Source organism: Mauremys reevesii, linkage group 10, assembly GCF_016161935.1.
Source record: "Mauremys reevesii isolate NIE-2019 linkage group 10, ASM1616193v1, whole genome shotgun sequence".
Classification (NCBI taxonomy): domain Eukaryota; kingdom Metazoa; phylum Chordata; order Testudines; family Geoemydidae; genus Mauremys; species Mauremys reevesii.
In genome coordinates this window covers 65,188,243-65,212,473 of record NC_052632.1, presented here as the reverse complement: position 1 = coordinate 65,212,473, position 24,231 = coordinate 65,188,243, and the positions used below count along the sequence as shown (strand labels likewise).

At 41.5% G+C, this 24,231-nt stretch overlaps 1 protein-coding gene across 1 annotated transcript in view; it reads right to left on the bottom strand.

The window, feature by feature from the left end:
• CPPED1 (calcineurin like phosphoesterase domain containing 1) overlaps nt 1-17,794 on the bottom strand; it is a 106,391-nt gene extending 88,597 nt beyond the window's left edge. The window contains exon 1 of the mRNA XM_039493247.1: nt 17,664-17,794. The gene's annotated coding sequence lies outside the window, so the exon portion shown is untranslated. The remainder of the gene's footprint in view (nt 1-17,663) is intronic.
• Nucleotides 17,795-24,231: the final 6,437 nt, after the last annotated feature.

The window sequence follows — 24,231 nt, the reverse complement described above, 5'->3', positions numbered from 1 at the left end:
GGGCTCCTAGCTCCTCCCTTTCCTCTTCCCCCCTACCCTTTGGCTTCTTTTCTGCCAGCTTTAATATAGCCCTTTTGCTAATAAGGCCTGCAGGTGTTTCTCCTCAAGCCCCTAGGTGAGCCACACCCAGTCAGCACCAATTAATTCCTTTTAATTGGAGCTGAGCCAACAGGGGCCTGGCTCAGGCCCTCCTGGCCAGCACCCTGTTACACTTACCATGCAGGGAATATTAAATACTACCAACAATTTGTGGTTGTGGAGCTTGAAATCACGCAGTCTGTGCTTAAAGTCTCTAATCTATTAAAAGAGAGCAACACTGAAGACCAAGTGAAGGTTGTGGTTGAGAATAAAATCCAGTTCATGCAACTTCTAACATGGTTTGAAAGTCGGCCAGTTTTGATTCAAAGCATACAACAAACTGATAGATTTGATCACATGGACTGAAGACAACTTTCAGACTGCCAAGCTGAAAATAGCCTCAGACAAGAAACGTTCTAGTCAATAGCAGAAGTTAAACCGGTACTTCAGGTACTACCATTTTGGTTTAAACAACCAGATACCTACTTTTTGAGTGCTAGTCACATTTTTTACCTAAATCAGGTGCCTTTTCTGTGTTTTGACCCTGAGCTAACTCAAGCAATTTCTGGGTGGGAGAAAGATCATGACAATGAATGTGCTGCTTACTTGGCCTTTGTCAAAGAATGCCAGTAAAAGTAACTGAGTTTTGGGACTCTGTTTGTGATTGGTTTCCAAATCTCTACAAGTTGGCAAAATGCTGCCTTACAGTTCCTACCAATTCTGTGGATGCAGAACATGCAATTTCAGCATATGGCTAGGTATTCACCTCATACTCCTGGGGGAAATTCTGCACCAAAATATTAAAAATTCTGCAACAAAAATGTCAAATTCTGCATATTTTGTCAAAATAACACAATATAATCACACCAGTTTCAATTATTTGTGGTCATTTATTTCAAAATACCTGTCAGCAAGTATGTCTGTAACAAACAAAATTCAGAAATTGTTTTTTGACAAATAGATTCTTTACTAGGCATATTAATACAGAACTCTGAGTAATAATTCATTTAAACTACAATACAACTCTATTTCCCCAACCCCCCAGAAGCAGTTCAAAGGTTTGGGGGAATCAGAGGTAATGGAGGAGCTGAGGGAGAGGGAAATAATGGCTGGGAAGGAGCCTGGGTGTGAACTTGGAGGGTTGTTGGGTATGAGTGGGAAAGTACGGAATAGTTTTTTTGGGGGGTGGGGAGCTTCCCCCATGCAGACCCTGGCTGACCCCTAGCCTCTTCCATTCAGTCAGGCACATGTGTCCCTTCACATCCACTCAGAAACCCACTCCCTCCATCCCCATGTGGCCCTGCACTCCCTCCCCATGCGTCTCTGGGTCGCGACTCAGACACCCTCTGTCCCTATGTAGCTCTACACCCCCACACGCACCATCATGTGGCTCTTCACTCCCCTCCCCCATGGCCCTATGCCTCCAATCCCATTCAGTTCCTTCCCCCATCTGTCCTCCCCCACTAGCCCTTAGGAGCCCTTTTCTGATCCACCCCAGCACCTCACGCTGACTGTCTCCCCACAGCTGACCTGGCCTGAAGAAAGCTCTTTTCTCTAGCTGGCTGGGAGCTGCTGCTGTGGTCTATCACCACAGTGCCCTCTGGTGGGAAAAAGGCAGAACTGCAGCAACTTTTCAGCAGAAGCTTTTTTCTGCACAAAAAAAATAAAAATATGCATGGCTCATTAACTATGCATGCATGCAGTGGTGCAGAATTCCCCCAGGAGTAATCCCACAGAGACATGTCAATTGCAACTGCTGGTGGATGCTGTATGCTTCCGTTTACAAATAAAACAGACTATTTTATTTAGGTAAGCATAAATGTATTTCTAAGCTTTATGTACAACTTTGAGCATTATTACTTTTTATTAAAAATTTAACAGACTTCCTTATCCAGGGCAAGTTACAAAGGTAACAGTAGTACAGTACAATACTTGCATATATACTGTATGAACACATCTGCAAAATTTGCTATTTGCTGTGAAAAATGTGTGATTTCTCCAGGATTTAAGTACACCTGTAGTTATAACACTTGTGAAGAAGTGGTATTTACTCACACACACACAGACAAAGTTAGTAATGCTTGAAAACTGTTTGGTGCCATATTGCAGCCACCCACTCCTATCACAATCCTACATTATCCAGGAAAGAACCGATCCAACCACAAGAAATACCAGTCAGGTCCTAAGAGGTGCATGCCAGCAGACCACCCTAATGTTAGGAGGAAAGTAAACTGTGTGATTCAGAAGAATGGTGCGCGCATAAGGTTCATGGATGACTAGAACAGGATGTGCCTAAAGAAAAATGGGATGTGCCAAATCTTGAGGTCTCCATTCAGTTTCTACCAAGTCCTTACTCATGCAGAATTCCCATTGACTTCAGTGGGCTCTGAGTGCATGTGTCTGATTGTAAAATTTAGCCCAAAGTATTCAAAATTCTATATTATGAAAGCCTCCTGCAATGTCAGTTCCAAAGGCAGCAGTTTGGCATTTATTAAATAGGTTGAGCAGGGACCCTCCATCTGATTATGGGAAGGGAAAGTAACTTTGGACATACTAAATAAGTGCAAGTGAGTCATTACAATGATGCTTATCCTGTTCAAAGAAGACAAAAGCAAGAAATAAATCTTTACTAATTTCTGTCCTTCAATAGTAAATGCTCAAAGGGACTCAAATAAATATTACTTTTTTTCTTAAGATATGAAGAAAATTAAAAATATTTTGCACCAACTTGAAAATCTGTTGACCAGAACCGGTATCTGCTGTTGCTAAGACTCACTGCTAAGGGGACTAAAGTGACATTGATTGTTTCCACAGTTAAGAATCTACAATGTAATTGATTTTTATCTGACTCATTTAGTGTGGGCAGGCTCCATTTGTTCAAGAAACCTATAATATATTCCTTGAATCATTGTAACTACGAGAGATATAAAAGTTGATGTAATGTGTTAAATACATTATTTAACTCAATTTGTTTTGCACACTGAATTCCCATTCTTGACACGGATACAGATTCCGTCTAGATATTGTCCATGTTTGCAATATTGTAACTGGAGTTTTTTGAATGTTTAGCAAACGAAGCTCAAGGTGTCTGAAGTTGGCCACCCAAAATATGGAGGCATTTCAGTAGAGGCTACTTCTGAAAATGTTGGTCATAATATTTTTACATACATAAGTTCCTGACCTTCCTGCTGCTTATATATGTAAACTTGGGGCCCAGTCCTGCAAGTCTGAGCACTTCCTGCAAGCTTGATTCCAGAGAAGGTTGCTGACCAGGTTACAGGTAGTGTTCAGCACCTCACAAAATTGGGCTCATTTATAGAATCCATTATAACAAAGAAGAGAAAGGACTCACTGCTAATAAATACAAAGGAGATTCTTTGCTGAATCGCTGGATATCCTGACTCTTTTGCTCCCTCCTAAAGAGAGCCTTTGTTGACAGTATTATCACAGGCTTCTCCCTAAATCAGAGCTGGGCAAACTATGGCCTGCGGGCCACATCCGGCCCGCGGCACCGTCCTACCCGGCCCCTGAGCTCCTGGCCAAGGAGGCTCGCCCCCAGCCCCTCCCCTGCTGTTCCCCCTTCCCTCCCGCAGCCTCAGCTCGCTCGCTCTGCCGCTGGCGCAATGCTCTGGGCGGTGGGGCTCTGAGCTCCTGGGGCAGTGCAGCTGCAGAGCCCAGCCTCTGTGCTGCGTGGTGGTGGCAGCGGCATGGCCCGGCTCCAGGCCCGCCAGCCACCAGTGCTCTAGGCAGTGTGGTAAGGGGGCAGGGAGGGTTGGATAGAGGGCAGGGGAGTTTGGGGTTGTGGTCAGGGGGTGGGGGTGTGGATAGAGGTCAGGGGGTTGAATGGGGGCAGGGGCAGTCAGGAAGGAGGAGGGGTTGGATGGGGCTGCAAGGGGCAGTCAGGGGCAGGGGTTCCAGGGGCAGGGGACAGGGGTCCTGGGGTGCCATCAGGAATGAGAGGAGGGGTTGGATGGGGCAACAGGAGTCTGGGGGCAGTCAGGGGACAGGGAGTGGGAGTGTGTGGATGGGGCAGGGGTCCTGGGAGGGCTGTTAGGGAATGGGGGGGTTGGATGGGGCAGGAGTTCGGGGGAGGGCAGATAGGAGGTGAGTGCCAGGCCACGACCCCCTCCCCTAACCGGCCCTCCATACAATTTACGAAACCCAATGCGGCCCTCAGGCCAAAAGGTTTGCCCACCCCTGCCCTAAATCCTTTCCTGGCCTATGTGGGGTGTGGCGAGGAACACATTGACTATACTAACCATTGTTACTCAGCATTAGTTAGCCATGGTTCAAACCTGATGCCATAAGTATAATTGAAGGATAATGCAAAGTACCAGAAAAAAAATCAGTTAAGTGCCTAGCTGCTTTTGAAAAATCTCACTAGGTACCTATCTGTACCTTTAAGTGCCTAAATACCTTTTTTAAAAATCAGGCCCCTAAGGGCTACTACTAGGCGGCCTTGGATCAAAACCCCCAGATTCAAGTATCCTTAACTTTGAGGAAGATCATATCCAGATCAGAAGTTTACAGCTTGACCTGTCTAATTTTTAAATAAAGTGAACTTTCTCATTAATGTGCAAGGTTAGTCTAGCAAAAGAAGCTGGATTTAGTTTTGGCTTTTGTATGCAAGGTCTATCTTGCTTTTTCAGATTCCTTTCTCCTTTGTTGATAAGAGACGTTTTATTGGGGGAAAAAAATTATTAAAGTGCAGTTGCTATTTCTGAAATGGCAAAAGAAAAAGATTCAAACAATCACAGCCCTCAGATTGTTTTTTGAACTAGACATGTAGAGAGAAATCCTCTCAGATTGGATAGGATACATTTTTTTATTACAGGTGACCCGCAAAGAGGGCTGAGACTTTTCTTTCTCCTTGCCTCTTCAAAAGGAGGGTTTCTATTTTCCATGGCTTGGTTTTACCTTAGAAATATCATGAATGTTAATTCTAGTCTTCCCTGGAAAACACTTTGCCGGTCACCGGTTTAGTCAAATAATTTTGTTTGAGAAGCATATGTATCATTCACATTGGATATACCAAATTAAGTAAAGAACAGAAGCATTAAATCACGTTCACTGAGGAGGAATTCTTGCCTTAGTGAGGACAGAAGAAATGATAGAGGATTCATTTCCTTTCTACTGTACAAAGAGGACAGGATGCAGAGAGCCCATGCAGACAAGGCAGAGCCCCTAAAGGACTGTCCTTTCAGTGACTGGGTGCAGTTACAGCCAGGGTGTGACAGGGCCGGCTCTGGGGTTTTTACCGCCCTAAGCAGCACCAAAAAAAAAAAAAGTCGCGATCAGCTCTACTGCCGCCGCTTCAGAATTTGGCAGCTGGTCCTTCGCTCCGAGAGGAAGTGAGGGACCCGCCGCCGAAGAGCCAGACGTGCTGCCCCTCTCCATTGGCCGCCCCAAGCACCTGCTTGCTGGGCTGGTGCCTGGAGCTGGCCCTGAGGGTGTGGCAGGGAAACTTGGATGCTATTGTTCAACCAGCCATATACTCCTTTTATAGGAGTTGGTCACAAGAGCTGCCAAGGCTGCTTAGTCTCCCTTTAGGCTGTAGCCTCACCCGTAGATTGCTGCAGCAGCAGCTAAAGAGAAGCTGTGCTGTTACTTCAGGTCCAGGGAGGGAAAGGATTCTGTCCCTCCAAACACTTATAGCATTCCCCTCTGCACTGCCCATTTACTCAGGCAGTGTGCAGTGTTCTCAAGGTGTAACAGCTATTAACATGCTATGTATTTACTTTACCAACTGTTTTATCATCAGTATAACCTATGCTAACGAACAGAACTGATATGTTAATCACTGAACCTCCTGAAACAATGACCATCTATTGAAACCTACATATATTTTGCTATAGATTTTTTATCTTTTCATATATTGGATGTGCTGGATATGTTGCAGAACAAAATACTTCTCTGTAATTAAAACTGGAAATGAACAAAGCCACTGTTCTGGGAAAAGTCACAGATTAAATTAAGCACAAATGACCCACCTGAGGTCTTTACAACTCAAGTAATGACTGAAGAAAATGAGTTGAGACTGATGGACTCAGAATGGATAATTGATATTATAAACATTTTAGTTTAATTTGCAAAAAATATGATTGCAGAATTAAATATTACTTGATATTTTCTGTGTTATAGTGTGGACTGTCTTCCCGCTTTGCTCAGAGCTTCTGTTGCAGAGAATTTTAAGCACCCTTTCTATTCCATTAAGGATCATTTTTAACAAATCTAAAGCTTCCATTTTCAATATTATCTTAGTGATAAATAGTATTTTGCACTTCTCTAGGTTCCTTCATCCAAGTATCTCAAACTGTGTTACAAACCTTGAATAAAGGGAGAAGAGAGGAGAGAAGGAGATCCTTAAACTACATGGAATCCCATATTGATGCAGACACGCAGGCGAAAGATGACAACACACAGAGGATGAGTTTTACACAGCAGGCTGATTTATTAATTCATTTAATAACAGGGGTGAACAGTACTCCAAGTCCTACCAGGCAGAAACAGTTAAATGCAGGAGGGCATGGCTCTATGTCAGGGGTCGGCAACCTTTCAGGAGTGGTGTGCTGAGTCTTCATTCATTCATTCTAATTTAAGGTTTCGTGTGCCGGTAATATATTTTAACATTCTTAGAAGGTCTCTTTCTATAAGCCTAATATATAACTAAACTATTGTTGTATGTAAAGTAAATAAGGTTTTTAAAATGTTTAAGAATCTTCATTTAAAATTAAATAAAATGCAGAGCCCCCCGGACCAGTAGCCAGGACCCAGGCAGTGCAAGTGCCACTGAAAATCAGCTCGCGTGCTGCCTTCGGCAACCGTGCCATAGGTTGCCTACCCCTGCTCTATGTCATAACCTCAATAGAGGTAAGGCACCCTTGGCCTAACTCCTTAATCCAGCTGAGATTCAGACAGATATTTCTATCTTCTACCACCCTTCTTCATACAAGGGAATGAGGGTAGAGATGAGAGGTGCCCTGATCTGTGCTAAACTTCCCCTCATCCCATATTTTCCAGATGCCCCCTTCCTGTGTGCTGCACTTGGGTTTACACCAGGAACAGTTCAACTGTCAATTCTCCCAACCTTGTATTAGAATGAGGCAGGAGGATTGGGGGAGGAGGGGGCAAAACTCCCAACCTTCCCATTTCCCTGGCAGACTGAACTAGCACCTGAGAGGGTAACTTCCTCCCTGCTGGCCTGAGATAGCAGAGGCAATTCTAAAACTAGAAGCATGCAAAAATATGCACATTTTTGCACCACTGATTTAGACATGCAAAACCTCCTGATGTCCCACCTTGTATTTAGCTGAGACACTAAGTACCTTTCCCAGACTTGAAGGAGAGCTCTGTGTAGCTCAAAAGTTTGTCTCCCTCACCAACAGACATTGGTCCAACAAAAGATATTACTTCACCCATCTTGTCTCTTATTCCAGAAGTTTGCATATAATGCTCATCTGGACCACACTTGAATTTACAAACTAGTTCTTTGAAAGGGAGTCTGACAATAGAAATATGCTATAGATTTTTTCTTTAAACAGCATCTTATTTGTTTTTTCAGTCTAGCAGTGAAATGCTTGCGTCCCTTAGCCTGAAAATTGAGCCACTGCCAATTTAAGGGAGAGGTCAGGTAATCCACTGTCTCTGATGGAGTCACCTCACACTGGACACTACTCAGTCATCTCTGCCAGAAATTATGCATCCCTGGAGAGCATTAAAAACTTGTTTGGTCTTTGGAAGGCACCAGATTGCACCAAATGGCAGGTGTTTTCAAAATCCACTCTGGGTGGAAATCTGCTGGCTTCCCTATAATGTCTCCCCCATCCATTCAAGCCACACAAGTTCTATATTCTATTATGCCAATATATTCAGTGGGCCTGCTTGTCAGAAATTCTGAGCACACACAATTCTATGGAACATAGTTCTGAGCACACAAGTCAATGGAACATATTTCAGGAATAAAGTATAACCATTTCCTGCAAAGCGCCCTTAATATAAGCTTGCTTGCCATGTGGTCCTTTCTTGGTTTTAGTTATGAGAAACCATTTTTCTTTAAATGGGAAAACAAGTGACCAGATTCTCCAGTCTCTTACCCTACCTTCTAAAACATATACAGCCCTTATACAGGGGTTTATCTCAGGCTTACTGCCATTAAGGTACTGGCTGCATATTAGCTAGCTATAAATATATATTTTTTCTGTTAATTTGTTGAGCTGTTACACTGCTTGTGTACGAACCATAGTTTCCTCTATGTCCACAGGAACACTAGGCAGAGAGGCCTCTACGGGACATAAGTGTTCAGATATTAAAGGGATGCATACTTTGGAAATACTTAAAATAGTTGGACAGCCTGACAAGATAGGACAGCACCTACAACCAGGCCTGATCCCAGGAGCTGTAGGCAAAGATGGGCTATGATGTCTTCCCACCTCAGTGTACGTACTAGAATCCTGTGTATAGCCAGTGAAAGAATTCTCAGGCACCTGGTTTATACTGAAATTTCTCAGTGTCTCTCACCATTGCACTTACACTATTACAAGTCCCCAAATGATAGCAGCACACGTCTGCTGGTGTTTGTATCACCCTGGGGATTAATGATGTCTTTCACACAACAACATTTCTGAAAATCTATAGTGTAAATGTAACATGACCAGGTGTTAAATGAAGCTGTTCTGAAGGAAACAGACACTAATGTACATGAGGAAAAATAGGCTTCATCTCCCTTTGAATGTCTTCTGCTGCTGAATATAATGGGGGTAATGGGATTTTATCAGTGGATGTTACTTGTCCCCTTATTAGTACATTCCTACACCATTGCTGGGAGATTATCACATTCAAAATACCTTCACTATGCAGCAGGCAAGAATCCACAAATTAAACTCACTCACCAATGCTCCAGATGGGCTCACAGCATTAAAAGTATTTTTCACTGTTGTCATTTGGTTGCAAGTACATGTAGCAGGCAGTGTATAGAAGTGGTGTTGTCTTAAAGCAAAGGACTGAGCAGGAGAAAAACTCTAGATGCAAAGCTTGCCTGAATTGCAAGTTCACCGTGGGACCCCGAGGAAAAGAAAAAAAACACCCCCCCCAAAAAAAAACTCCCCCCAAACCCCCACTTTATCTGCTTGTTCCTCACTCATGCCAGCTGTAAAACCTGATAGGATCCCACTAAAAGCCAAAACTATTTGAGGTTGTGTGTGTGTGTGAGACCAACCGATTAAAACACACGCCCTGTAGGGCAGGGCATCTCAACCTTTTTCTTTGTCTCTCCCCAAACCCGCTATAAAAACTCCATGGCCCACCTGTGCCACAATAGCTGGTTTTCTGCATAGAAAAGCCAGGACCAACATTAGGGGTAGCAAGCAGGGCAATTGTGTGGGGCCCAGGCCACAAGGGCCCTCATGAACCTACATTGATCAGGCTTCGGCTTCAGCCCTAGCCCTGGGTGGGAGGCTCAGGGACCTGTGCTTCAGCCCCATGAGGTGGGGCTTCAGCTTTCTGCTGTGGGCCCCAGCGAGTAATGCTGGCCCTGCTTGGAGGCCCCCTAGGGGTCCACCAGACCCCTGGTTGAGAACTAATGCTGTAGGGTACTAAGTATCCTAAACTCCCATGAACTTAACATTTAGCACCTAGCAGGATGTGCTCAGCACCTTATGGGACTGGACCTTATTTTTATAATTTCTCTTTCACTGGATAAATGTTAGACAACCATGGCATTTAAAAGTGTTATCCTGTTGTTGCTGAGAGGTCATAGTCTTCCATTAGTTCTAATATAAAATATTCTGTTTAGAATGGTACAAGTCTATTCCAACACTGCAGTTGCAAGTAAAGAACATCCCCACCTCATTGTGATAGTGAAGTGTTTCCAGAGGGAATCTCTGGCTAATGGGGCTCTGACAAGCATATTCCCATCATGAAGTTTTAGAAGAGAGAGTTCAGAAATACAATGCAACTACATGGGGAAACCAAACATCACCTCTTGTGGTTTCCAAGGGAGGGGTCAACAAAAATGCTACTGCTACCTTTTACATCATGCATTTGAGTGCAACGGGGATCCAGAACTGTATCAGAAGTTGAAAAAGTTATTTATGAGGAAAATATCTCTGTTGCTGCTATACAAGAAACAAAGCTTTCTAATAAACAAAGTATCTATTATGGGTTTTGACTGCTTGAGAAAAGAATGCAGGGGATGAGCTGGTGGAGGTCTGATGTTTATTGTTAGGGAGACAAACATGAAAGATATAGAAATGTATGAGATGACAGTGATACAAGCCAACTCAGTATGCATGTTCAAGTTTGGGGGCAAGGAGTTAAGAGTTGTCAATGTCTACCATCCTGATGTCAGCCCAACTGATAAGAACAATCTTGTGATAGCACTGGGAAACTCATCTGTGGAGATTTCAATGCCAAAAGTGAAGTTGGGGGAGGGGGAGGAGGGAAGAAAGGAAACAGAACGAATGAATTGAATGGAACTTTGCTGGTTGGCATTATTGCTGACAATGATTTAGTTGTCTTGAATGATGGCACTATGACTTATAGGTCAAGATCACATGGCACACAGTCAGCATTAGATACAATTCTGGTGACCAGCAGCATGTCCACGAGTTGCACATGGAATGTGTTGGAGGATGTTGGAAGTGATCACTGACCTGTACTCACTTGTTGGAATAGGAAGATAGTCAGCTTTCAGTTCATAAACAGGAGGTAGAGCTTTGATAAAGTGACTAGTCCTATTTTAAAGTTGAGAATATTATTTCTCAAACACCTATGAAACAACCTTGAAAAAGACCTCATTCTTTTTAATCTGCTGTGCAGAAAAACAGTAAAAAGAGCATCCCAAGAGGAATAACAGGGGCCCACATTGGAATGATATTGGCATGAAAAAAATCTTTAAGAAAGGAATTAAGTTTGATTTAAAGATGAACAGGCTCTAGAGATGAAGAGGACAGTTGAAAATGAAATGAAGCCTCAAAAGAGGTCATTGTGAAAATAGATGAAGGCAGTAGGAAGAGATTAGTAAACAGCTGGATCCTCAGATTAAAATATTTGTAGATGATACTAAAGTGAACTGAGAACAAACAGGCTAAGGCCTGCAATTCAAAAAAACCACCAAAATCCCCAAAATTGGAGGTGTTGTGGAATCAGATGACAAAAAAAAGTCTGAATATGCTGGTCAAACTTTACACCAAGACTAGTAGGCTCATATATAATTATAAGGATAGGGCTGTTGCAAAATATGCCAGATGGATTGTTCAGGAGGAAAGATGGAGAATTAAACGTGCACACATATTTGAGTACCATGGCTTTAGAAAGATCAGTCGTACACGAGTAAGAAGTTGCAATATGGAAGCTCAAACCACACAAGTCACCTGGGCTGGATCACCTCTATGGCCATGTGATAAAGCACCTTGGGAAGAAAGTTAAAATCATAAGAACATAAGAATGGCAATACTGGGTCAGACCAATGGTCCATCTAACCCAGTATCCTGTCTTCCAACAGTGGCCTATGCTAGGTGCTTCAAAGGGAATGAACAGAACAGGTAATCATCAAATGATCTATCCTCTGTCAAGGGAAATATTAGCTGGAATAAATGGTCAAAAGATCGTCTCCTATCAAAACATCTCAGAAAATAGCATCCACTATCATGAGATTGCAGATGGGACTCACTGTAAGAATGAAAATCAACAGATGGAACCAAGCTATAAACCACTCTGCAAGATGTGTCAGGTGTAGGCTTTAAAACCTGCCCACATTTTAAGTGTCATATTGTAAGGAAAGTAAAGCCTTTTGGATTGGACACCTTGGATCAAACCCTTAAAAAAAACCTGGATGAGATGCCAAATTCGTTCTTGAAATTCATGGTCTGATATGATTATTGCAGAAAAAGACAACAAAAAACAACAATTCTACAGTCCATTCTGATGCAGACCTCGTATTTACCACAATGGGATAATAACTCCTGGATGGACTGCAGGACCAAGACAATGTATTATACTTAGATTCATTGCAGCCAAAAAAGGTCACTGTTAATAATGACAAATCAGGGGTATGAATTGTGGCTCTCTCAATTTCTCCCCAGCAGACTGTATTAGAGGAAGACAGCCAAATAATTTAGGATTGCCCAGAATGACAGGCTATGCTGTCTCTGTAAATCAAACTCCATTCTCTTTGTTTGTTTTACTTTAGAATACCATCAATACACAAAGAGAGATTTTAAAGGTATATTCTGGCCTCTCTATTATGAGCAGTGCAAGGGGGACGTGTGGAGTGTTGGCAAACATGACGAGGGCCTCTCAGGCATTGGCACAGGGCAAATGCAGAGAGTGACTAAGATTACCCTGGGGAGAAGACACTGCTGAGAGCTCCCTACACCTGCTGCTGAAAGGTGAAACATTTGCTTCTCCCAGCATCTGTTTTCTAACCTTTTGTACATCTCAGTATTTGGAGAGCCCTCACCACATCCCCACCCCACCCGTCCACAGTCTGCAGAACTACTGGATGTAATAGAGCTCTTTGTCAGGGGTTTGGCTAATGTCAGCATTTAAATGGCCTGCTAGGTGGAAGAAATGTCTCCTCCCCTGCTTTTTCTGGGGTGCCTGCATTTGACAGAATAGATCTTTATCTATGAAGGGGTTTGGTTCTTTGATTCCCATCAACCATTCCCATTAATGAGAACGATGTATTAGAGTCCCTGTGCAATGCGCCCTCAAATCTTATGTTCCCAGTCTCCTGTCAGAGTTGAGATGTGCAAATGGGGGGGTGGGGGAGGGCAGACAGGGTATGTTTCCAATGCAATTAAAAAAGAGTGGCGCCAAGTCTCAAAGCCCAGGTCAGCTGACTCTGGCTCAGGCTGTGGGGCTATAAAATTGAAGTGTAGTTCTTTGGGCTCAGGAGCCCAAAACAGCTACACTGCAATTTAATAGCCCCGCAGCCTGATCCTTGCAAACCGGAGTCATCTGGCCATGGTTCTTTCACTGCAGTGTAGACACACAAAAATTCTGCTTCTGAGTGACATTTCTAGGATTTAACATTTGGAGTGGAAGATGGAATAGTAACAACTTTTCCTATAGAATGGGAGTTCTGCACTAGAGATGAGGAGCTGTTACTAAAATACAATTCTAAAATATGTCAGGGCCTCATGTCATAATTCAGGGACTAAATGCCTACTAGCCACAGCAGAACTCCTGTTGATGTCAATGGAATTTGCAGGCATGGAGTTGGGGGAAGTATATGTCCCTAAATATTAACAATAATCCTTCGTAAATGAATTGCAAACATGTGCAGTGCATTCTGCTTCTGGTTCCTGGAGTGTGGCCACTTGATAATGTGTTACTTTGATAAGAGATGGGGGGAGGAGGGGAAGCATAGCTCTTCCATAAAAGTGGTATCTGTCTCAGAAGATATTCCTCTGAAGTTTTCATACACTCCCTAAAGCTAAAAACTAATAAACTCAACACATTATGACACAAATTTGGAGTTGCCTGTAATTATCAGTATTATGTGCTGATCTGGTTATTGTAATGTTTACTGTAGGCATATATTGAGTTAATTCAGTAGCAGGATTGTCAGAAAGGGTGGTGATAGATCCTGAAGTACACCATACAAGCAAACACTAAAGCTAGACATTGCTAGGGCCATTCACTTTGCTGTGTTACCTCCAACACTCTGCTGAGGTCACTGGGCTAGTTTCAATGGGTGGACTCTGAGTTTATGGAGACAGAAGAACCAAAATCCCAGGAAACTAGGACAAAGGATTTCTGGGTGGATACATTTGACTGTCTCTTTAGGGAGGGACAGTTACTGTTGTGGAACAGAAGAGACTGACACACAAGCAGCTAGGCCTACCACACCACCTTCATAGGATACTAGGGCTTTAGGTAAGATAGACATGTAAATAGATCTTTTGTTGTTTTAAAATCCTCTCTTATGTTATACTTTGTTCCTGCTGTTAAATTAACTGGTATTTTGGTTAGAGAAGGTTATCTGATCATTGTATTTACCACTAGACACAAGATCCTGAAGGGGAGACCTGCAGGTACCCAGCATAGCTGGATATGTTGGGTAAGCATGGAAGCCCAGAACCCAGTATAAGAGTGGGCACTACAGTATGTGAATCCAACCCAGTAGAGGTTAAGGCATGAGGCCTGACACCTGTGAGGTTACACTTTGAAAAAATCAGAGGGTTCAGACGTGCAGCTATCCTTAGAATTGTGACCGATTGATTAAGATCATTCAGAATAGAAGCTGGAGCAACTAAACCGAGGCATTTGGACTGTACAGTCATTTACGGGTTAAACTATTGGGATGAACAACAAAGTAATATCCTAAAAATAGTGAACAGCATGATCAACATTTTTGCTGAACACAGTAGGATGGATTCATCAGCCAAAACAATTTCTTTGATTAACTTGGTGTTGAAATTTCATAGAGAGAGAAGTACAACAGTCATACAGTATAACTATTACAGTGTGAAACAGGCATGAATTAGAACAAGATATTTTGTCAGTGGGCAAGTAAATTCAGAGTGTCAGGAAATATTCCCACACCAGGTGCTAGGAATTATGTGCCTACATGCTATTGCAGTACAGAGTACAGGCTGACTATTAATAATATATTTATAGCTGAACATAAGGTATGGAGGGACTATTTAAAATGTTTAATTATTCAAATGAAGGAACTAATTGACTGTGCTTCTCTTGCGGTTCTATCAGTGTTTCTAAACTTAAGAAATGCTTAGGGTGGTATAAGTATATAGGAGGAAGTCATGAACAAGGAAATTTACAGCAGGAGAAAATTCCTAATGACTTACATTATGGTGTACATAATGTCATTAGAAACTACAAGTTCATGAAGCATGATATATCCCTAACCATTTAAGGCTGTGGAAAAAAGAGCCAGATAAGTCCATGTTTTTCTTAGAATGTAGGTTGGTAGCGTTTGGGCATTAATCTCCCTTATCAGAGCTTTTGTGAAAGTAGCAAAACCAAACCATTTATCTGCTGACCTTAACATCAAGGAAGCATAACAATTTTTGTTATTAATTAAGTCTGTGGAAAAGACAGAAGTTGTACGAAAATGGTTAGTTCTGTAGAGGTCCATTTCCTATTGATCATTTTTTGTATTCACCTCATGGCATTTACAGTTAAAGTGTATTTTTTCAGATAGCTTATGCCTCAGGTTCAGCCACTGATACTGTATCACTACACTTAGACCCTAAAAATGTTGAGTTTTTTTAGGCCTTGACAAAGAACCATCTCCCTCTTTTTCCTCATTATTTCACCCTGGGCTGAGATAGTCACAGGGTTTCCATAGAATGCAGCTATCTTGTGAGTTGCAGACGATGAGGGAGTTAGATTTGTAACCCACTGAAGGCCTTAAAGGGGAAGACCTTCTTGAATATAACCTGATACTGAGTGGAGAGCTGGGGTGCACAGAAAATTGGTATGATGTAGGTCAGTTTCAAGGCAACTACACCAGTGTTCCCCTACCAGAGTCCAGCAAGGGCACCCACTTCAGGTTTCTGGCTCCTAGCAGTCACCTCTCTTAGGCAGAGACCCACATCTCATTTCCTCCTAACAGGAAATTTTAAGGCTGCACCACTCCCTGCCTCTCTGTGATATCCCCAGAAAGCCAGACCGTTTGCACAGGTGCTGGCCTTTTTTTTTTTTGCTTTCTCTCTGAGGCCTACAGTTATAAGTTACTGCATAGCTCCTTTTAAGCAAGCACATTTATTCTTAAGGTAAAAGCATTACAGAGAAAACATAACAATAAGAGAACTTACACATGCATGCTAAAAAGTTTGCTAGATGTAACCCCCAACTCCAACCTAGGGGATCTTGTAATTTTTAGTCCTTCCAACCCACAACTGGATTTTCCCTGTGTTTACAAGTTCTTCCATCTTAGATCCTGAACCAGATTGCAAGCCCTGACTCAGCTGAAGATCAGTCTACTTATCCAAAAGTCTTTTCTTTGTCTGTTGGTCTCTGGAGAATCCAGTGTCAACCAGAATATGTGAGCCTTCTCAAGAAGTAGTACCTCTCTGGAGATGTTATAATCTTAATCAGTCCCTATTGTTTTTACTTCCTTAAGGTGATATTAGTCAACATGTAAAATAGTTATTTTCTCTGGGATAAATGTGATGCAATAGGTAGAGATTTTGCTATACTATTTGTACTTGATTTGTAGAATTGGATTTAACAGTTAATGTTTCTCTTTCAGCAGGAGTCAGAATATATGAAATTTACTATATAGTTTTTTGTTCCAGTGTGTAACATACATACAGTCATGTTTATAATGTATTCACTTCATTTCTGAATCTCAAACTGCACAGCACCTTGTTGTTTTCACCAGTACTCAAGCACTTTTAAACCTAATCTAACATGACACCATAGTGCTCGATTATTTCTGGTAAAAATGTCAGAGAATTCTCATTTGAATCCATTCTTTGGAATACCTCTGCTGAGCCACTGGCAATACAGCATTAGGGTGACCAGAAGTCCCAATTTTATAGCGACAATCTCACTATTCAGGGGTTTGTCTTATATAGGCGCTTATAACCCCCCTCCCCGCAAACTCCTGTTCCAAATTTTCACACTTGTTATCTGGTCACCCTATGTAGCATGCATAATCACACCTAGATTATGTCCAAGATGGGCATCATCATATTCTCTGCAGGAACATAAGGACGGGGAAGTAGGTATTGTGTTAGTTCCCCCAGAAAACTTAATTTGCTAGCGAGATGGTCAAATTAAATTGGAAGTCAGATTCATTTAGAAATATTTTCAGATAAGCTGGAGTCAAACAGTTTAAATATTAGTACAGTACACAGGTGGTAAATAATGTAGTATAAACTGGATGTTTATATAGTATAATAATGTAGTATATAAACTGGATGTTTATATAGCTCAGAATCTTTAGTGGGCATAGACAGTCTTGTCTGTCCCACATATAACTGGGTTTAGCAGTTGTCACATTAGTTTGACTTCACATACATGTGCTCAACTACAGTGTTTGCTGAATCATATGTCAACAGCAATATGAGATTCCATCATTTCAAGGGTTTTATGGGCCTTAAATAGTGCTGCCTCTCTACACAGGGTGAAATCTGATCCTAGAACATGGCTTTGCAAGCTGCTTTTGCTGGACATGTACTGAGAGGGCCCTTCTACTTTAAGACATTAACCACTGAATCCTATACAGCAGGCTAACAGGGTGGCACTCACCTCTCATGAGCACCCCTTCTAGTCAGGTGTGTCTGTGGTCTACAGCCCCTGCCCTGGTATCAGGCCATACCCCTAAGGCTTCCTCCCTAGAGGCAATGGTTTTACCCTCTTGGTCTGTTCTGGCCCCAGCTTGGCCACTGCATAGTTCAAATCCCCTTATGAATGTTTATCACTGTGATTGTAGGCCACTTTACCCAGGAGCCTATGCAGGAAGGGAGACCCAGGCCCACCCACTAGTTCAATACCCCATCCAGGGACCCTAAAAATAGCAGGCACATGCCAGTGTCCTTTTAGCAAAACTGCTTTCAGTTCCCTGGGCTACTTCCCCTCAGGTTCAGCTTTCACTGATGCTGCACCCTTACCCTAGGGCTCTTCTTCATTCAGGCCCATCAGCCAGCCAGGAGCTCATTTTTTCTTCCCTAGTCACTGTCAGCATTGAGCTGTCCATGGTGCTGCAGCTCCCTTCCAGAAGCACCCACCATACTCCTCTAACTCCAGCAAGGAACTGACTGGATCTGACTCTGATGCTGCAGCTTCTTTTTATATGGCTCTCCTGGACCCTGATTGGCTGCTCCCTGTAGCCTCTCTGATTGGCTAGCCCTTTGCAGCCTCTCTAGGCCACTGGAGGACTTAGCACCATTGCTTCTTTCCAGGGATGGGTGTGGCAGGACCCTGAGGTCTCCAGCACAGGGCCTCTGGGCCTAGCCCATGACAAGCAGGCTTGATATGTGATATGATATTTGTAATCCACATAAAATTGTAAATAAAGACAAGACACTTGTTTTGTGAAAGGTTGGGAAGCCCTGACCTGGAGAAGCATCTGTTGGCTAAAAATAATGATATAATAAACAAACTGGTAGCAGAACTTTCAGTATGTGCTTCAAAGGCAAAAATAGGTCTGTGTGGTTCCAGTATTACTGAAGTGCAGCTTCAATTTGGGCAACTGAGTTGTTTTCTCCCTTCTCATTCCTCAATAGGGAAATAAGCACCACCTGATTTAATACAAAGCAAGAAACTGATTATTTTTAATGGCAAGAGAAAGGTGGGAGATAGAAAGAGATTACTCTTCTAACTTCTATTAGCGCTTGGTCATTGGAGTCTTTGGTTTAAAAAAAAAGTTATGGCATCAATACCAAAGATTTGATTTCCATATTTTAATATTAACTGAACTCTGGATAAAAACCAGTTAATCAGAATTTTGCAATTCATGCAGATACAGGACCAAATTCACTCCTGGTGAAAGGGCATGCTAATCCAATTTAAATCAATTAAAATTGCACCCATTTTTATTTGCCCCACTGTTTGTCTTTTTCTTATCTTATGAATATAATTGTTTTGGAAGCATCCAGCAATTTGCCCAATACAGTTTCTTTAGAAAACAAATATTTTAGTATTAGTTACAACTGCTGGATAATTGTACAGGAGAGTTGTAAGGCTTTGGACCTGAGAGGTCTTTCTGAAGCAACGGTGCAAGTTGCTCCCACATTGCCCCATTAAAGTGCCCTCAGTCAGACCCGGGAATAACTACTTTTAGAGATGAAGTTTAGCTCCTTTTCTATAGCTATTCAGTCTTTGCCCTCTGCTGACACTATCAACAAGGATACTGAAAAATGCCAGTAGTTTTGTTTGGGGAATCAGTTTTTTTTTAAAGTTGTGAACATTTGAATTCTGCAAAAATAGTAAAGTGCTTAATATTCAAAACTAGGAAAAGTCTGACAGGCAAAGTAAATACTTTCCAACCTTGAAATAGTTTGTGAAACTATAGAAGTTTCCATTACTTTTCAGAATCTTGGTTTCCTTAAGAGATTTGTGTTATTTCTAGGATATTTCTGACACAGCCTATAATGCAAAGACTGATATAGTAAATATTTATCCTTGAGATAAGAAAAACTGGTATCTCTCTATAAATCCTATGTAAATAGCAAGAGTGCAAGTTAGGACTCAGCTTGGATGAGTCTTTCTAAACCTTTGAATAATAAACATTATCTGGACAAGCAGGGTAATATCATTTTGTGTATATCCTCTTTAAGATGACACAGACAGATAGAGCTATGAAGGGCTTTTTCATTGGAAGAACACTGTATATTTATTTATATATTCATTTTTATATGTTAATCAAGTGTGTAAAGTATTGTTTGTTTGCTATGGGTGTAATTTCTGCAAAATATGTGCCCATACACTTAATAAAAAAAGTGAACTGCTATGCTTGCTTTGGTGAGCACCATGGTGTGTGTGGGAAGAACTGAGAGGTGCCAGCTGGAACCGTCCATCTAGCTAGGCATTTATACAATGCTCATCACCATGGTATCAGAGCACCTTACAAATTCTCAGAGTAAATACAATAAAGGATCTCTAGCTTTCTATCCAACTCCCAGGGGAGATGGCTTCATTATTTTTTATAGTATTATTATGGAAAGCACAGATTAGAGTACTGGGTTTTACATTTCAGTCCAAAGGGGGATTTATGATTTTTCTAATATCTTAAGGGAGTGAATTACCTAGCCATGGGCCAGTTGCTGAGAATAATCTCCCTGCCACTGAAATGAAGGTGACTGTCCCATTGTTCCTGTGTAATGTAACTGTAGTGGTAGGCCCTGATCTTGGAGAATGAGGCAGTCTCTCTGCTCTCAGAACCACTTAGTTAGGGTGCAGAAAAATGGCTCAGGATGGCTGAAAGGTTGCAGGGGTGCTAAGAAGTGTTGTGGAACACACTACTGATTTTTTATATTGGTTTCACTGTTAATACATGGTGCACACCTGAGCATATGAGCTAGTGAGCTGTGTGTGAGGTCAAATCACCAGGCTGGTAGACCATGGCTTTTTGGGTATGCTGATGGGCATGGTACCCTGGCCTCTCTGTTAGTATGCTGTTGAGCACTAGCTATGTTGCATTGGACTGTAAGGTGTCTGGGTAATAAAAGATTCCTTCCACCACCTCCTGCCCCAAAGGCATCCATCCAGCACAGGTCAGAAAGTGGCCTTTAGATTTAACTTCAGGCACATTTTGGTTTTGATCTTTTATTTAACCTTTTCTGACTCTAGCCTGTATCCTTTTGTGTTTATAGGCAGGGAGCCATCTTTAGCACCAGATTCTGATATTCTTGCTCACAATGAATAGCACCTTTCTTCTAAAGTAGCCCCATTGAAACTAATGAAACTCCATGTGGAGTAAAGGACCACTCAGTGTGAGAATGGGTATCACACTGTGACTCTGAAGGTGAAATCTTTGCCCTATTGAAGTCAATGGCAAAACTCCCACTGATTTTTAAACCTGGGAAATCATATTTAAAGGCTGTACAAGGTGTACATAAATTGCAAAATTGCCTCTTTAGTGGCCAACTTTTTGTCAGGTGTGTGGGTGTGAATGACAGATTAACTCCCACATTCACCCAACAAGATTGGGAGTTGCCCTTTAAAAAAAATTAAATTACAGCTGCCCCTATAGACATATGATTTCCATTCTATGCTCAGGTACAGTTAGAACATCTCCATTACATATAAGCCAATACCACTATTCTGAGACTATTCACATGCTCATATAAAATATTCTAAAAATTGAAGATCTTAGTTGCCTGCATGTTGTATTAAGTCTAACCTTAGTGTAGGCTGCAGGAATGTCCTATACATGTACTAGCTGCTACTACCCTAAATGTGTTATTCAAATTAGATGATATTTAGCAGGTTAGAGATAATATGCTGATTTAAGAAAATGTGGCAACAAAAGTTATCTCAGGATCTGCTTTCAGCACTTTGTTGCATTACTTCTCCTAACTCTCTGATGTGCATTTTACATTACTGTTAAAACCTTTTTATCTATCCTATTATTTATCAGCTGTGGGAATCACTGCCCTTTCAAAATAAAAATACCTCAAGCAAACCCAGTTTGCAAAACCAGAAGAAAAAAAGACTACAAAGTATTAATAACAAACATGCTTTTCCACAGAGCACTTTATTTACTTAAGACATTTATTCTTCAATGTACTAGTATCATGATGCAAAGAGTAGAGAGATTGGAAGGACTTCTTTTTGTTCAAGCTACAGAGGATTGTACTGTGTTGAAAAATACCAAATGATAACTCATATTAACCATATCACAATGCCTTTTTTGAAAGAAAATATATGAAGCTGTATTTGCATCTTGATCTCTTCATACTTTTTTGGCCAAGCTATTACTATGCATGGATCATAGATTTTGGGAGACAGAAAAGAAAATCCCTCTGGGATCAATACTACTCTATGGATTGACTGTTGAGTAAAGTTAAGAAGAGGCTGTTTTTATGGTCTGCCTGGAAACCTAGTGATATACATGCATGTGCATTTGTGCGCATACCCCTCTCATTTTCAAACTTGAGTGTCTAAATTTAGATGTTTAAATCCATTATTAGGCTTTTAGTGACATGACCTTCAGAAGCATGGAGCACTCAGAATTTCTATTGAGTTCAGTGTTTGTGAGTCTCAGCCCTCTGAATGAGAGAGGTCCAAACCAAGTCCCATTTAAGTCAATGGAAAGACAATTGTTGACTTCAGTGGACATTGAATCAAACCTTGTGTGTGTAAATTTTGGCAAACAAATTTGAAATTGTTGGCCACATAAATGTACCACATATTTGCAGCTGATTTCCATGTGAAAAATTGAAGATCCACGGACTAAATTAGTTTATCATAGCTCCGACAGCTTAGTTGCTGTGTACCTACTATTCCATCTCTCCTGTGACTTAATTTACCATTCTAAACCCCTGAGTAACTTCAGACTGCTAACATGTTTAAAAATATCAACCTGACAGCAAAATGTTGTCTTTTCTTTTTTCAAATGTGAAAATTTCTCCCCTCATAAAAAACAAAACCAAAAAAACCCATGACCAGGATGAGCAAGTGGCAACTTTTCTATATATGAAAATATCATGGCTTTAAAGTTCACTATCTTGTGGGCATGCACCACTAAAAATGGTGGTATAATTTTTCAAAATAGTGACTCATGATTTTGGGTGCCTGACTTGAGACAACATTTCAGAAGTGCTGAGCACCTACGCTCTGAAAATTAGGCTCCTGAAATGTGTCTAAAATTGGTACACCCAATATCATTGGGCAGTTTTGAAAATGTAGGTCAGCAGCTTTATAACACTGGAAAGAAAAGATACCCAGCTTTCACCGAGACCCACTACTAACTTCTAGCTCTAGAAAAGTCACTGGCACAAAGCTGGCAGAGGTGAGATAGCTGCATACTGCACCAGCTGTCCCTCCTCTGGCATATGGGGAGCGAAGTAATGTGTCCAGGATATTCTAGGGGTGAAGAAAAGGCATGCTAGAGTAAAGCTTGGCTACATGTGATCCTCCACTAGCACAGGGTCACTTCTAGACCTTAGCAAGTAGTGTGGGTCAGCTACTCTAACATGTCAGGGCCAGGCAGCACAGGATCATGGATTTCTCCCTGCAGTGCACCATCCACTGTGCCTGAGCTGAGCTCACACATGGTACAGAATTTCTCCCATTGCCTTTAAATGTGTGACATATTAATGCTATTTTAGTCAACTTTAAAAGGGTTTTATGGGTCCCTCTGAGCACTTCACAGTTGAACTCATGAGAACAAAGGCATCTGGCTTTACAGGTAGAGGGAGACAAAATCCAGTCCTAATTTCGTCTTGATGAGTTTCTAAAACAATTTTTTTCAGTAAAAGTGGCATGTCCAGAATACACTATAGTGTGGTGTGCTGGGGTAAAAATCTGTCTGGGGATTGGTCCTGCTTTGAGCAGGGGGTTGGACTAGATGACCTTCTGAGGTCCCTTCCAACCCTAATCATCTATGATTTTATGTTTAGGTTGGATATTAGGAAAAACTTTTTCACTAGTAGGGTGGTGAAGAACTGGAATGGGTTACCTAGGGAGGTGGTGGAATCTCCTTCCTTAGAGGTTTTTAAGGTCAGGCTTGACAAAGCCCTGGCTGGGATGATTTAGTTGGGTTTGGTCCTGCTCTGAGCAGGGGGTTGGACTAGATGACCTCCTGAGGTCCCTTCCAACCCTGAGATTCTATGATTCTATGAAAGGTTCTAGTGTCATGACTTTGGAATGATCTGCAGTGGTCACTCTGTTAATTGCAGTGGTCCACAAACCCCAGGGCAAGTTACCCATAGTTCTGAATTCTGTAGACAGCCCTGATTTTTAATGAGAAGAAACGTAAGTTATTTTCATGTACTTGCAAATACTATTATAATTCACAAGCCGTATCAACGCTGCAGAAGATAGAAATTAACTGACAATTTGCTGTGTTTCAGAGACAAAGCAATAGCCATGCAACAGACAAATTAGGGCACACCTAGTTTATCAACTATTCTGCTTAAAGTTTTGTGGACTTCTTGGCATGTTTCCTTTTTCTGTATATACAGATAACCTGTGCATTGTAAATGGATTCCCTCATATATTTACAAGTACTCTGATTACATTTTAAATTAAACTGAATTTGTAGAATTGAATAATCTAACCTTAAATAACTAGAACTGTCAAGGGTTCTTTATCTCCATTCAAAGAGAGAAAATACCCAAACTTAAGCAACTACTAAACTTACAGGATTGAAAAGGACAATATCAGGTGTTAAACGTAGTTTCAATATTGTAGAACTGCAATGAACTGTTTTCCCCAGGAGAGTCAGGAAAACATGCCTTGCATGCTAATTAGCTTTAGCTCATGAAGTGCTTGCCATTGGCCTGGCAATATCACTGGCGAGCCCACTGTTACATGCTTGTCATATGAAGCTAATTTAAATAAAATATTAAAAATTGTGCTTCTACATCAGCATTTTCTCAGCCCTAGTTCATTCTGTTTCGAGCTCATTAGGTGCGCGAATGTTTTTTAACATTGAAAAGAGTTCAAGAGTGGACTGAAACACATGCCAAAGAAAAAATGAAACAGGAAAGGTAGATTTAGTAGCAAAACACA